Below are 15,261 nucleotides of genomic sequence, written 5' to 3' on the forward strand. Positions count from 1 at the left end.
ATTTTAATAATTAAATATGGTCATTTTAAATGAATTATTATGATAATTTAAAATCAATTATTTCAAATATGTTTGTTTTAATGTATAATTCTATGGCTGGATGTAATAAGGAGTCACGAAAAAATACAAATAAAAATACAATTAATTTTGATGTTTTTAGCAAAATATAGTAAAAATGTATTTAGTTTATTTTTTATTTTTTTTATTAATAAATATATTTATTTTTAGGTAAGATAAACATAATAATACAATTTATCTCTAGGCTGGATGATTTAGTTCTTGTCACCCTGTTGTCCTCCCGTCATGAAAAAAGGCTGTCCTCACTCAGGTCCGCATGGAGCTGGAGGGGGCGTGGCTTCCAGCTCCGGTTGAAAATCGGGAGATTTTCGGGAGAATATTTGTCCCGGGAGGTTTTCGGGAGAGGCGCTGAATTTCGGGAGTCTCCCGGAAAATTTGGGAGGGTTGGCAAGTATGCGGTACAGGCCAAAAGTTTGGACACACCTTCTCCTCATTCAATTTTGTGTTTATTTTTTCTTCAACTTTATTTCAATAACAATATGATACAAAAAATTCTATTAAAAAAAACCCTACAAATATGTTTTTTGTCATTTTTTTCTAAATATGTACATACAAATTAAGTAAATACAACACAAAACTAATAAAAACATCATATCACAAGTTTTTAAAATTTGTCTCTGATGGTAGTTGTGTATTTAGCTATCTTTAAAAAAAAATAAAAACGTTATAATATGCAACATTTACATACAATGAAGAAATAATAATAATCAAAACAAGTACAGAAACAGTACAAAACAGCACCAGGGGGTTGTAGTAAACTCAATAAAGTAACTAAAATTGAATGCAATATATATATATATGTAACAAAATGTAAAAATGTAAAAAGCCTTTATGATGCAGTTTGTGATGATTTAAGTGAGGGGTCGAAATGAACAAAGTCATGTTTACAGGGGCCAGTTTCAGACCAAAGTTACTTTAACAAATATATACGGTACAGGCCAAAAGTTTGGACACACCTTCTCCTCATTCAATTGTATTTTATTTTTTTGTTTATTTTTTCTTCAACTTTATTTCAATAACAATATGAACAAAAAAAAATTCTAAAAAAAAAAAAAAATACAAATAAGCATACTTGCCAACCCTCCCGATTTTCCCGGTAGACTCCAGGAATTCAGCGCCTCTCCCGAAAACCTCCCGGGACAAATTTTCTCCCGATTTCCAGCCAGAGCTGGAGGCCACGCCCCCTCCAGCTCCATGCGGACGAGGAAGATACAGCCATGGCGACGCCGACGACGAGTAAGATGAAGAAATACGCTTGTAAGTTCCAAAACGAATGGAAACAAGAATTTCAGTTTATCCAGGGCAGTTGGAATGGGGAAGGAGTATGCTGCCTGTAAATTTTGTAGAACAGACTTCTCCATTGACTTCTCTAAGTTACATTTCCACCAGTGTGGGTGGCACTGGGAGCAGGTGAGTAAAGTGTTTTGCCCAAGGACATATATATATATATATATATATATATATATATATATATATATATATATATATATATATATATATATATATATATATATATATACCTCTACCCACTACGCCATGAGCAACCGTGCCAAAAACCTGAGGGTTGCAGGTTCGCTCCCCGCCTCTTACTATATATATATATATATATATATATATATATATATATATATATATATATATATATATATATATATATATATATATATATTAGAGATGCGCGGTTTGCGGGCACAACCGCGGAGTCCGCGGATTATCCGCGAATCGGGCGGATGAAATTTTAAAAAATTAGATTTTATCAGCGGGTCGGGCGATTGAAATTTAAAAAAATTAGATTTTAAATAGATTCAGGCGGGTGGCAGTTAAACCAATTCGGAAATATGATGTAGCGGCTAGCTACGGGGTGTTAGCCAATGGCTTTGGCTGGGGGGGCGGGACTTCCGGGCAAGTTAGGGAAGTGACGTTGTTGACAGGAAGTGTTAGTTCGAGTTTTGCTGGGAAAGAGGGGAGACGCACATTGGAGCTGTTGTGTGGTTACATTGCATCTTATTACAATAAATACGAGACAAACGAATAAGTCTATGAGCCTACGTTCCTGGGAACATTACAATATATACATAGTTAAATGTTGTTACCCACATACGAAAAACGAGCAGGCACCTGCAGCATATGCCACAACAGAAGAAAAAAAAGAAAAGAGATGGACACTTTTACGGAGCGGAGAAGGGACGCCTCACCGGGGTCCGGGACCGAGGCCCCTTCCCCCGAGAGGGCCCCACCGGGAGCCGTAGCTGAGGCGATCCGCGAGAAGGGCCCGACGCACGTCCAAGGTCACCACCGCGCCCACCGCACCGACACCCCGCCTCGTCCGCCTTCGCCGCGGCCGGCGTCACGTGCAGCAGGTAAGCAGCTTACCTGCCCGCCACCCCCGTGGCCGGGGGCGCGTAACAGGGGTCACTCCGCGCGCAGTGCGCTCACGAAAGGGGTGGGGCTCACCCTGGTTGATATAGACAGCAGCTAGGACGGTGGCCATGGAAGTTGGAACCCGCTAAGGAGTGTGTAACAACCCACCTGCCGAATCAAATAGCCCTGAAAATGGATGGCGCTGGAGTGTCGGGCCCATATACCCGGCCGTCGCCGGCAGCGAGACGCGCTTGGAGGTGCGCTCAGCGCGGCTCCCATATGATTGCGCACTGGTGTGCGTCTGGGTCGTGACAGCGTGGCACGCGAATGTCTGTGCTGCGTTGGATCAGTCTCCTTTCTTTAACAGGCAAAAGCTTTATAACCTCACTAATGCCTTGCATCGTCTATATTAGATATATAACAACGGGCGGGTGCGGGCGGATGGCGGGCGGATGCAGTTCTGATCAAATGTTAGATCGGGTGGATTGCGGATGGTTGACGACTTTCTGATGCGGTTGCGGATGAAATAATTGCCTATCCGCGCATCTCAAATATATATATATATATATCCCCTGAGCTAAAATGAGTTTGACACCCCTGGTTTAGCGCAAATAGTCCAACCTTCCAACTTTAAAAGTTGCATCATTTGAATGCGCATCGCATTTGAAATGTTATTAAATCTCATCTCGATGTCGCAGAAGGGTCTTTTGACGGTCTCAGGTGTGCGGTCATCGCTTATTATAAAACCACTGAAGTGTATCCGAGCCAATCAAAGTGGAGAAGCGTAAAAGCCACGTGTTTGATGCGCCCAGCGGCCACTAGAGGGCGCCGAAGGACCGCGCTCGCTTGGCCCAAGCGGCTCCCCGGGATGCGGCGCGCGGCCGCCCCAGCGGAGTCAGCGGATTACAAACTCCAGTTAAGTGGCGCCGCCGTCCCTGCGTCCTTCTTCCACGTCTCTCATCCCGGGTGAACCCGCAGAAAAGGAGCGCGTCCTCGCCCGGGTCGGCGGGGGGTAGGGTGGGGGGGAAAGTGTCCACGCAGCGGCGCTGATCTCTCGGATGTCAGCACTCCGAGTCCGCGCCATCCCGCTCCGGCTCTGCGGTGTTTAGGAGGTGGAAGATGAGTCCCGAGGCGGCGAGCTAGGTGGCCGCGATTGTCGCGTCAACAGCGGGGGAAGTTCTTCGGCTCGCTCGGATCTTTTCTCAAAGTCTCATTTTGGGGGTGAGTTGATGTGTTGTTTATTTTGAACAATGTGCATGAAAAAGTGTTAAGAAGGAAGGCTTCTTATTGCGGTTTAACACAGCAAAATAGTACTTTAATGGCTACTTTTGGAAGGCAGTTCTGCAGAAGTCTTGATTTTAAGGAGCCCATTGATGGCCACCATTGCATAACAGGCCACCTCTGTGCTGAAAGGCGATGCCTCTGCGTCTTGTCTGATAATCAATAAGAGCAGGAACACACACTTGAGTCTTCTTCCTGCGGCTGCATCATTAATGTCACATCCGTCACGGTGACACCCGCACGGGCGAAAAGGTGAGCGCGCACGCAAGTCAAGGGGTCACGGCGATACGGAACGCGGATTGATTGTCACAGGGTGTGCAGAGTAAAGAGCTGACAGGATTTTATAGGACGTCTTATATTTTTTTGGCGGGGGATGTCTTTGATTTACTATGCAATTTCAGAGACTTTGTGCGGCATTATATATATGGCACAGGTGTCAGACTCAAGGCCCCCGGGGGCCAAATCTGGCCTGCCACATTATTTTATGTGGCCTGGGAATAATATGCGTTAATAAAATGCTTACCCTATTTTTGATCTTTTTTCATAAGGGTTATAAGGCGTATTAAAGGAGTCACATTATGATTATTTTTTTCTAAATGTAAAATACTTCCTTGTGGTCTACATAACATGTAATGGTGGTTTTTTTTTTTTGGTCAAAATGTTGCATAGATCAGTGTTTTCCAACCACTGTGCCGCGACACGCCGTGAGATACAGTCTGGTGTGTAGTGGGAGATTATGTAATTTCACCTATTTGGGTAAAAAAATATTTTTTGCAAAGCAGTAATTATAGTCTGCAAATGATGTGTTGTTGTTGAGTGTCGGTGCTGTCTGGAGCTCGGCAGAGTAACCGTGTAATACTCTTCCATATCAGTAGGTGGCAGCAGGTAGCTAATTGCTTTGTCGATGTCGGAAACAGCGGGAGGCAGTGTGCAGGTAAAAAGGTGTCTAATGCTTAAACCAAAAATAAACAAAAGGTGAGTGCACCTAAGAAAAGGCATTTTAGCCTAGGGAAGGCTATGTAGAACAAACCTAAAACTGAACTGGCTACAAAAGTAAACAACAGAATGCTGGACGACAGCAAAGACTTACTGTGGAGCAAATGTACATCCGAACATGACATGACAATCAACAATGTCCCCACAAAGAAGGATAAAAACAACTGAAATATTCTTGATTGCTAAAACAAAGTAAATGCGGGGAATATCGCTCAAAGGAAGACATGAAATTGCTACAGGAAAACACCAAAAAAGAGAAAAAGCCACCAAAATAGGAGCGCAAGACAAGAACTAAAACACTACATGCAGGAAAACACCAACAAACTCCAAATAAGTCAGGGTGTGATGTGACAGGTGGTGACAGTACACCTACTTTGAGACAAGAGCTACAGTGATGCATGCTTGGTTATGGTTTAAAGTCATATCCAACAATTGCGACAACAACTTTTTATTGTCTACTGAGATTCGTTTTTTAATGATTTCTGCTGGTGGTGTGCTTCCGGATTTTTTCAACGCAAAACATGTGCCTTGGCTCAAAAAAGGTTGAAAAAGACCATCTTCAAACCGCTTTCTGACAGTCGCTTCCGGATGCGCCGTTTTGTGGGCGGTCTTATTTACATGGCTCACCTTCGACGGCGTCTTCTCCCCGTCATCTTTGTTGTAGCGGTGTAGCGTGCAAGGACGGGAGTGGAAGAAGTGTCAAAAGATGGAGCTAACTGTTTTAATGACATTCACACTTTACTTCAATCAATAACGGAGCAGCATCTCCTCATCTGGAAACAACCACACCGGAAATGTGTCCCGTGAAAAACCTTCCGACCGGAACTCTGTAATAACTAAAGTTCCTTGGGTGAATAATGTAAACTCACTACACCGGTATGTTTTAGTGCTTTCATGGCGAGTATACTGAGTAAGAACTTTACACTACTTTATATTAGAAATGGCAACAGCGGAGGATGAATGTCCCATAACAAGAAGATAGAGAAAAAGAAGAAGCTTATCGACTACGGGGTCGACACGGACTATAAAGGCGGATGCGCGCACATTTTCAGGACTTATGCAGATCCCAAATACAGATCAGCAGGTACCAGAAGGTAAGAAAAGTTTCTTTTGCATATTTTGAAACAAAACGCCAGATAATATGTCTTACCTTATACACACACACCATAATAATACTCCTATGTTGAAGCACAGTACAATCTAACAAGCGGTGCAGCTTCATAGCTTACCAAAGTCCTACTAAAACCTTTTGATAGATTTTTGAGCGCCGTGTGTAATGTTCTATATTTTCAATGGAACATTTAAATGTTGGTGTTGTTTACTTGAGACCCATCATAGTGCAGGCTACACTTATCTCTTATGTGTGACTGCCATCTACTGGTCACAATTATCATTACACCATGTACCAAATAAAATAGCTTCGAGGTGGGTGAGCTCAACCAAACGTATTCCTTACATTAGGCGCACTGTCGAGTTTTGAGGGGGAAAAAAGGATTTTAAGTGCGCCTTATAGTCTGGAAAATACGGTAATCTTTTCTTACTAAATACACAATACAAAATACTGGGTTATTTTGATAACCCGATTTATGAGTTGCTAGTGTTGCGTTTAGTTTGATGAGTTGGCGACTTGTGTACCCCGCCTACCGCCCGAATGCAGCTGAGATAGGCTGTTAGGATTGTTTTTCAATGAGTAACACATGTTTGGGTAAAAGGCTATTTTTTTAAAATTAAAAAGTAATTTTTCTCTTGAATGGCATTTTACTATAGATTAATCTCATTAACATTATTTACAATCACCCAACAGTGAGTTAGCATAACTCAACTTTTGGGTAAAATAATTCAACCCAATAGTTTGGTTGGGAATTACCCAACATTGAGTTAGCATAACTAAATTTTTGGGTTAATTAATTCAACCCAATAGTTTGGTTGTGAATTACCCAACATTAAATTAGCATAACTACATTTTTGGGTCAATTAATTCAACCCAATAGTTTGGTTGGGAATTACCCAACATTAAGTTATTATAACTCAACTTGTAGGTGAAATAATTCAACGCATTGCAAAAAATTAACCCAAAATGTTGAGTTAAAATACCTCAAATAAGGGGTTAGTTTTTTTCTGAACCAGCAGTTGGGTTAAAACATACTTGCCAACCCTCCCGAATTTTCCGGGAGACTCCCGAAATTCAGTGCATCTCCCGAAAACCTCCCGGGACAAATATTCTCCCGAAAATCTCCCGATTTTCAGCCGGAGCTGGAGGCCACGCCCCCTCCAGCTCCATGCAGACCTGAGTGAGGACAGCCTTTTTTCATGATGGGAGGACAACAGGGTGACAAGAACTAAATCATCCAGACTAGAGATAAATTGTATTATTATGTTTATCTTACCTAAATATAAATATATTTATTAATTTAAAAAAAAAAAAAATTTTTTACTATATTTTGCTAAAAACATAAAAATTTATTGTATTTTTATTTGTATTTTTTCTGACTCCTTATTACATCCAGCCATATAATTATACATTAAAATAAACATATTTGAAATAATTAATTTTAAATTACCATAATAATTCATTTAAAATGACCATATTTAATTATTAAAATAATTGCTTGTTTATCAACAACTTAAGCATTTTATTCATTACATTTTGAAGCTCTCAGAAGCCAAGTTATGTTATATTCCTTAATATTTATTTATGCAAGTTTGAAGTATCAATTATCTAAGCACAGTTTTGTTTGCATATTTTCAGGATGTAGATATATATATATATATATATATATATATATATATATATATATTCCTCCCTTCTTAACCACGCCCCGCCCCACCCCCGACCACGCCCCCACCACCTCCCGAAATCGGAGGTCTCAAGGTTGGCAAGTATGGGTTAAAATTGGGTCATTTTTTAACCCAATATTTTTAGTGTGTATATTTATTTCACTTCTGACATTAAACATCATGTACTGCACTCAATTGCATACCTTTTAAAATTCAATATGATCAAAATCTAAATATTTTATTATCATATATTCCAAAAATATTTGTAGTTAAAATACTGTACTTAAATATCTGCTTGACTTATGAGTTCAAAACAAATGATCAATCAAATTGTAGACTGTAAAATTGACTTTTTTTTTTACCGTACAATCAACTTTGGTACTGTTTATTTCCATATACAGTGAGACACTAAAATACTAAAAAATAAACAAAAAAAAACATTAAAACAACCAAATTGTACGGTTAAAAAAAAAAAAAGGCAGCTCTGTTGCATGAATTTAACCGCTAAAAAAAGTGGCATTGTTTTTCCATTTATTACATTTTTTTATATGCAGTAAAAAACAACAACACTGCTTTTACTGTAAAATTCTGGTGACTGAGCTGCCAGTTTTTAAAGTAAAATTTAAATCATTTTTTTGCAGCTTATGTAATAAAAAAGATATTGTTAATGTATTTTGTATAGACATGTATATTCATATATTAGTCATTGTTAAATGCGGCCCCCTGAGGGCAACCGTAACTGCGACGTGGCCCTCAATGAAAACCAGTTTGACACCCCCGCCGTATATTTTATGGCATGGCACCGTATATTCCACATGGGGAAGATAACAAAAACATGTCTGCTCGTCCTTCTCTCCAGCTTGCACTTGATTGATTCATAGAAAAGAATACAGGGGGTGCATCAAAACGATCACCATTAAGCCTTTATTTACCATACAGGCGGTGTTATCGCTAACATTTCCCCATTCATGACTGCAGTGGAATATAAGACGACTGCTGTGTGATCAAAGTCAAACTGACACCACAAAAGGAAGCCGTTCTGTGTCCATGTGTGTGTTTTTGTTCAAATCATTTGTGTATTCAATATTCAATTACAGTAATACTATTTGGTTCTGTGGCGCAGCTCTTAACTCAAAACATGTGTATGTCCCATTAAAATTAATTAAAACCCATTTAATTGATGCTTGGGCCCCAAAACAGTACAGTTTTACCATTTAAAAAAGATAAGAATATTGTACAGCAGACCTGGGCAAATTAAGGTTGTTAAGCTTTTCAATCTGGCCCGCCGGACATTCCCAAATCATTTTTTTAGAACTTTAAGATGGAAAGTGTATGACGTGCAGTGATGTGTTCTAATGAGCGTAAGTCTTGAACTATACAAAGTATTTCAATGGTTGGAATCTGTGCTTATGGCTGATATACCAGTTACAAACCCCGTTTCCATATGAGTTGGGAAATTGTGTTAGATGTAAATATAAACAGAATACAATGATTGGCAAATCCTTTTCAACCCATATTCAATTGAATGCACTACAAAGACAACATATTTGATGTTCAAACTCATACACTTTATTTATTTTTTTGCAAATAATAACTAACTTAGAATTTCATGGCTGCAACACGTGCCAAAGTAGTTGGGAAAGGGCATGTTCACCACTGTGTTACATCACCTTTCCTTTTAACAACACTCAGTAAACGATTGGGAACTGAGGAAATTAATTGTTCAAGCTTTGAAAGTGGAATTCTTTCCCATTCTTGTTTTATGTAGAGCTTCAGTCGTTCAACAGTCCGCTGTCGTATTTTACGCTTCATAATGCGCCACACATTTTCGATGGGGGACAGGTCTGGACTGCAGGCGGGCCAGGAAAGTACCCGCACTCTTTTGTTATGAAGCCACGCTGTTGTAACACGTGCTGAATGTGGCTTGGCATTGTCTTGCTGAAATAAGCAGGGGCGTCCATGAAAAAGACGGCGCTTAGATGGCAGCATATGTTGTTCCAAAACCTGTATGTACCTTTCAGCATTAATGGTGCCTTCACAGATGTGTAAGTTACCCATGCCTTGGGCACTAATGCACCCCCATACCATCACACATGCTGGCTTTTACACTTTGCGTCGATAACAGTCTGGATGGTTCGCTTCCCCTTTGGTCCGGATGACACGATGTCGAATATTTCCAAAAACAATTTGAAATGTGGACTCGTCAGATCACAGAACACTTTTCCACTTTGCATGAGTCCATCTTAGATGATCTCGGGCCCAGAGAAGCCGGCGGCGTTTCTGGATGTTGTTGATAAATGGCTTTCGCTTTGCATAGTAGAGCTTTAACTTGCACTCACAGATGTAGCGACCAACTGTATTTAGTGACAGTGGTTTTCTGAAGTGCTCCTGAGCCCATGTGGTGATATCCTTTAGAGATTGATGTCGGTTTTTGATACAGTGCCGTCTGAGGGATGGAAGGTCACGGTCATTCAATGTTGGTTTCCGGCCATGCCGCTTACGTGGAGTGATTTCTCCACATTCTCTGAACCTTTTGATGATATTATGGAGCGTAGATGTTGAAATCCCTCAATTTCTTGCAATTGCACTTTGAGAAACGTTGTTCTTAAACTGTTTGACTATTTGCTCACGCAGTTGTGGACAAAGGGGTGTACCTCGCCCCATCCTTTCTTGTGAAAGACTGAGCATTTTTTGGGAAGCTGTTTTTATACCCAATCATGGCACCCACCTGTTCCCAATTAGCCTGCTCACCTGTGGGATGTTCCAAATAAGTGTTTGATGAGCATTCCTCAACTTTATCAGTATTTATTGCCACCTTTCACAACTTCTTTGTCACGTGTTGCTGGCATCAAATTATAAAGTTAATGATTATTTGCAACAAAAAAAAATGTTTATGAGTTTGAACATCAAATATGTTGTCTTTGTAGCATATTCAACTGAATATGGCTTGAAAAGGATTTGCAAATCATTGTATTCCGTTTATATTTACATCTAACACAATTTCCCAACTCATATGGAAACGGGGTTTGTACTATGGCAATCTAATTAGTTACTATGGTAATCTACGTCACAGCAGCTCAGACGAGGCACCAAGCAGTGTGGGCGGGGAGCGTTTCCAGGAGGTTCTCACAACAAAGTTCTAAAGCTTAGTGATATATCAGATTGTAGGTGGGTTTATTTTGTACCCTTCCCGTTCATATTTCACTGTTTGTTGCATTTTTGTTGCGTTTCACTTGATTGTAAAATATGTCGATCGAAAGGGGGCGTGGCATTCATATTTTGTCAATATTCAGTGTTTTATCGTTCATAGAAAAATGTCAAATTCCATTACGTTTTTTAAGGCGGTCTGTCATAACGTTTTTAGCATTCAATCAGACATTATTGTGAGGTTTTGTCCCTAAAAATAGATATACCGGCCCCCAGACACATTTTTGTCTCTAAATGTGGCCCCCGAGTCAAAATAATTGCCCAGGCCTGATGTACAGCGTTTATCTTGGATAGTGTCTGCTTTCAGCTGCTTCTAAGTCAACCACACCATCAGCAGCTTTCCCATATTTTCATTGTCGTTAAGATATTATTTTAACACTCTTGGTGTAAATTTTTCTGCAACATCAAGGTATATATTGACGCTTACATAGGTCTGGTGATAATGTTCCCCTTTAAAAATATTGGTTTGACCTTTCAAGCAAATTTCCTGCAAAAAATGTTGGCCTAACTCCAAATTGGACCCCTTTTGGGTCGTTTAGTGGTTTCCTCTGTACTTATATATACCAATTGACAGGGAAACTGGGCCGTTTCCTCCACCTCAAGGAGTCTTGCAAAAGCTGATGACAACGTGCTTTTACGGCAGAATGCTAACTTCTGTCGCGATCATTGTCATCTGCTCTCAACTGGAACAAATAAGCACCGGCACACACACACACACCCACACACAGACCGACACACTCAAGTCAGCACCAGGCAAAATACACGTACGGTAACACAACATGTCACCTTGGCCCGCATATGACACTCCTGTCCTGTGGTTTTGGTCTATGTCTGCATGTTACTGTACACACTGCCCATTCAACCCACTTGGCTAAAAATAATCAACCAACACACACATTGAACATGAATTATGGAGGACAGAGAGAGCCAGATCCAGGTCAGAGTCAGACCCAGTTCCAGGAGCTAACATCCCCAAGGAGGACACTACTAGACCACTGCATTAATATTCACTTTGTACCATCAAGCACATCAGCAGACCTGCGGTTGTCCTTTGGGGTGAGACTAACTGGACTGAAGGCCAGCAATAACGTATGTTAGAGATTCAGACAATGGATCCACACATTTGATATGGAGCAGGAAGATCCTTGCTGTTAGCATTGGACCAATTAACATTTATGAGTGGAAACAGAAGGATAATTGATGCTGCTGCAAAGACTTAAAAAACATATTACACTCATGCAAAGTCAATAACATGTTTGATATGGAGCATTAAAATCATTGTTCTTAGCATTGGACAAATGAATATTTATGAGTGGAAACAAAAGGATTATCCATGCTGCTGCAATGCCTTCAAAACATGTCACACTCATGTAAAGGCAATACAATATTTGATATGGAGCATTAAAATCATTGTTGCTAGCATTGGACAAATTAATACTTATGAGTGTAAACAAAATGATTATTGATGCTGACGCAAAGCCTTAAACATACCATACTCATGTAAAGGCAATAAAATATTTGATATGTTGCATGAAAATCATTGTTCTTAGCATTGGACAAATTATTATTTATGAGCGGAAACAAAATGATTATCCATGCTGCTGCAATGCCTTATAAAGCATATCACACTCATGTAAAGTCAATAAAATGTTTGAGATGGAGCATTAAAATCATTGTTGTTAGCAGAGGTGGGACCAAGTCATTGTTTTGCAAGTCACAAGTAAGTCTCAAGTCTTTGCCCTCAAGTCCGAGTCAAGTCCCGAGTCAAGACAGGCAAGCCCCGAGTCAAGTCCAAAGTCAAGACTGGAAAGTCTCAAGTCAAGTCCTAAGTCCTGCATTTTGAATTTCGAGTCCTTTCAAGTCCTTTTAACCACAGACTAATATATTAACACAGATTGTGTATGCTTTTCAAACGCTGTATTTATTTATTAAAACAAGTGCATTTTAAATTGCAGGAAAGAAAATTGTGCTGACATTGCACTTTATAATAGCACTATTAACCAGTCATTTTAAACATTAACTCATTCCTTTACAGAACAAACACATTGAAAAATAAAGTGCAAATGTACTTATTTGTACAAAAGTGTTAACATTGAAAAAACATGACGTATACGTGAACATAACAAAAAAGTTGTACTTTTTATATGTCAGGGCCCTATGCTGCATTGCATCTGCAAAAGACCAAATTAGCCAAGAGTCTGTCAGTCATTTGTGCACGATGGGGGCGTAGTATGATGCCACCATGGCTGAAAACTCGCTCCACTGGAGCACTGGAGGCAGGCACTGCCAAGACTCTCATGGCCACTCGGAACAGTGAAGGAAGAGTCTTCATGTTCAATGCCCAGAACAAAAGGGGGAGAGAGTTGTTTTGGGTTGGTGCACTACTTGTAAGTGTATCTTGTGTTTTTTATGTTGATTTAATTAAAAAAAGAAAAAATATATATATATATATTTCTTGTGCGGCCCGATACCAATCGATCCACGGACCAGTACCGGGCCGCGGTCCGGTGGTTGGGGACCACTGAGGTAAACAACCAACAGTATGTCAGAAAGCTAGCTAAAACGGTACACATATTCATAATATAGTATACATTTTAACTGACCTTTATTTTACTATTTTTGTCTTTTTTTAGGTGGCTAAAATACGCGGTGCTGCTGACCGCCGTCTAACGTTACGTGTGATATATTGACTAACGTAACCCTGCTTAAAAAAAATCACTGAACAAAAAGTATGAATAAGGTAGTGAACTGCAACAGATTCCCGTGTTTGCAATAACGTTATAACGTTAGCAGTGAGTTTACAGCCTCACTGATTTAACTACACAGCAAATAAAAGTCACGTTACTTAGCCAATAAACGTTATCTTACATTCAAAACTTACCCTTCTTTGTGCAACTTCAAATGCCGGACGAAGTTGGAAGTTGTTGCCTCTCCATCAGTAATTTTCGAACCGCATGTGTTGCATACTGCAAACCGTTTTGTGTTGACCACCTCGTAATTTTTATACCCAAACAAAATTATTTTAGGTATCATTTTTTGTTCACTGGCGTGTGGTTTGGACATGTCTTCTTCCTGCAATTTGATTGGATGAATGCTGTGTGATGAAAACAAAGTAGATGTAATTTGATTGGCTGTTGTACTGAGAGCACACCAGCTGACACACGCAACGCTGATAGACAAGTACACAATGAAAAATACGGAGCGCTCCCGAATAACTTTTTCATCTTTGGGTTTTGGGGAAAGTAGCAAGTCATGTCAAGTCATGTCAATTCAAAAGGCTCAAGTCCAAGTGAAGTCACAAGTCATTGATGTTAAAGTCTAAGTCGAGTTGCAAGTCTTTTTACATTTTGTCAAGTCCAGTCTAAAGTCATCAAATTCATGACTCGAGTCTGACTCGAGTCCAAGTCATGTGACTCGAGTCCACACCTCTGGTTGTTAGCATTGGAGAAATGAACATTTATTAGTGGAAACAAAATGATTATCTATGCTGCTGCAAAGCCTTAAAAAAATAACACACTAAAGTCAATAAAACATTTCCTATGCAACAGTAAAATCATTGTTGTTAGCATTGGAAAAATGTACATTTATGAGTGGAAACAAAAATGATTATCGATGCTGCTGCAATGCCTTCAAAAACACATCACACTCATGTAAAGTCAATAAAATGTTTGATATGGAGCAGTAAAATCATTGTTGTTTGCATTGGAAAGATACACATTTATGAGTGGAAACAGAAGGATTATTGATACTGCTGCAGTGCCTTAAAAAACATATTACACTCATGTAAAGTCAATAACATGTTTGATATGGAGCATTAAAATCATTGTTCTTAGCATTGGACAAATGAATATTTATGAGTGGAAACAAAAGGATTATCCATGCTGCTGCAATGCCTTCAAAACATGTCACACTCATGTAAAGGCAATACAATATTTGATATGGAGCATTAAAATCATTGTTGTTAGCATTGGACAAATTAATACTTATGAGTGGAAACAAAATGATTATTGATTCTGACGCAAAGCCTTAAACATACCATACTCATGTAAAGGCAATAAAATATCTGATATGGCGAATGAAAATCATTGTTCTTAGCATTGGACAAATTAGTATTTATGAGCGGAAACAAAATGATTATCCATGCTGCTGCAATGCCTTCAAAAACACATCACACTCATGTAAAGTCAATAAAATGTTTGATATGGAGCAGTAAAATCATTGTTGTTAGCATTGGAAAGATACACATTTATGAGTGGAAACAGAAGGATTATTGATGCTGCTGCAGTGCCTGAAAAAATATCACAGTCCTGTAAAGTCAATAAAGTGTTTGATATGGAGCATTAAAAGCATTGTTTTTAGCATTGGACAAATGAACATTTACGAGTGGTAACAAAAAGATAATTGATGCTGCTGCACAGACTTAAAGAACATATCAAAGTCAATAAAATGTCCGATATGGAGCATTAAAAGCATTGTTATCAGCATTGGACAAATGCACATTTACGAGTGGAAACAAAAGCATAATTGATGCTGCTGCGAAGACTTAAAAAGCATATCACA

General features: G+C 39.5%; 1 protein-coding gene across 2 annotated transcripts in view; it reads left to right on the top strand.

Moving 5' to 3' along the window:
* Positions 1-1,003: 1,003 nt before the first annotated feature.
* The window catches only part of LOC133621257 (copine-4), a 112,186-nt gene continuing 97,928 nt past the window's right edge, over positions 1,004-15,261 (top strand). Inside the window, exon 1 of one of the 2 annotated variants that reach the window (XM_061983266.2) lies at positions 1,004-1,335. The gene's annotated coding sequence lies outside the window, so the exon portion shown is untranslated. Of the gene's footprint in view, positions 1,336-3,405; positions 3,661-15,261 lie in introns of those variants that run through there. The other variant, XM_061983265.1, reaches the window with a different exon arrangement.

The sequence above is a fragment of the Nerophis lumbriciformis genome, linkage group LG21 (assembly GCF_033978685.3).
Source record: "Nerophis lumbriciformis linkage group LG21, RoL_Nlum_v2.1, whole genome shotgun sequence".
Taxonomy (NCBI): domain Eukaryota; kingdom Metazoa; phylum Chordata; class Actinopteri; order Syngnathiformes; family Syngnathidae; genus Nerophis; species Nerophis lumbriciformis.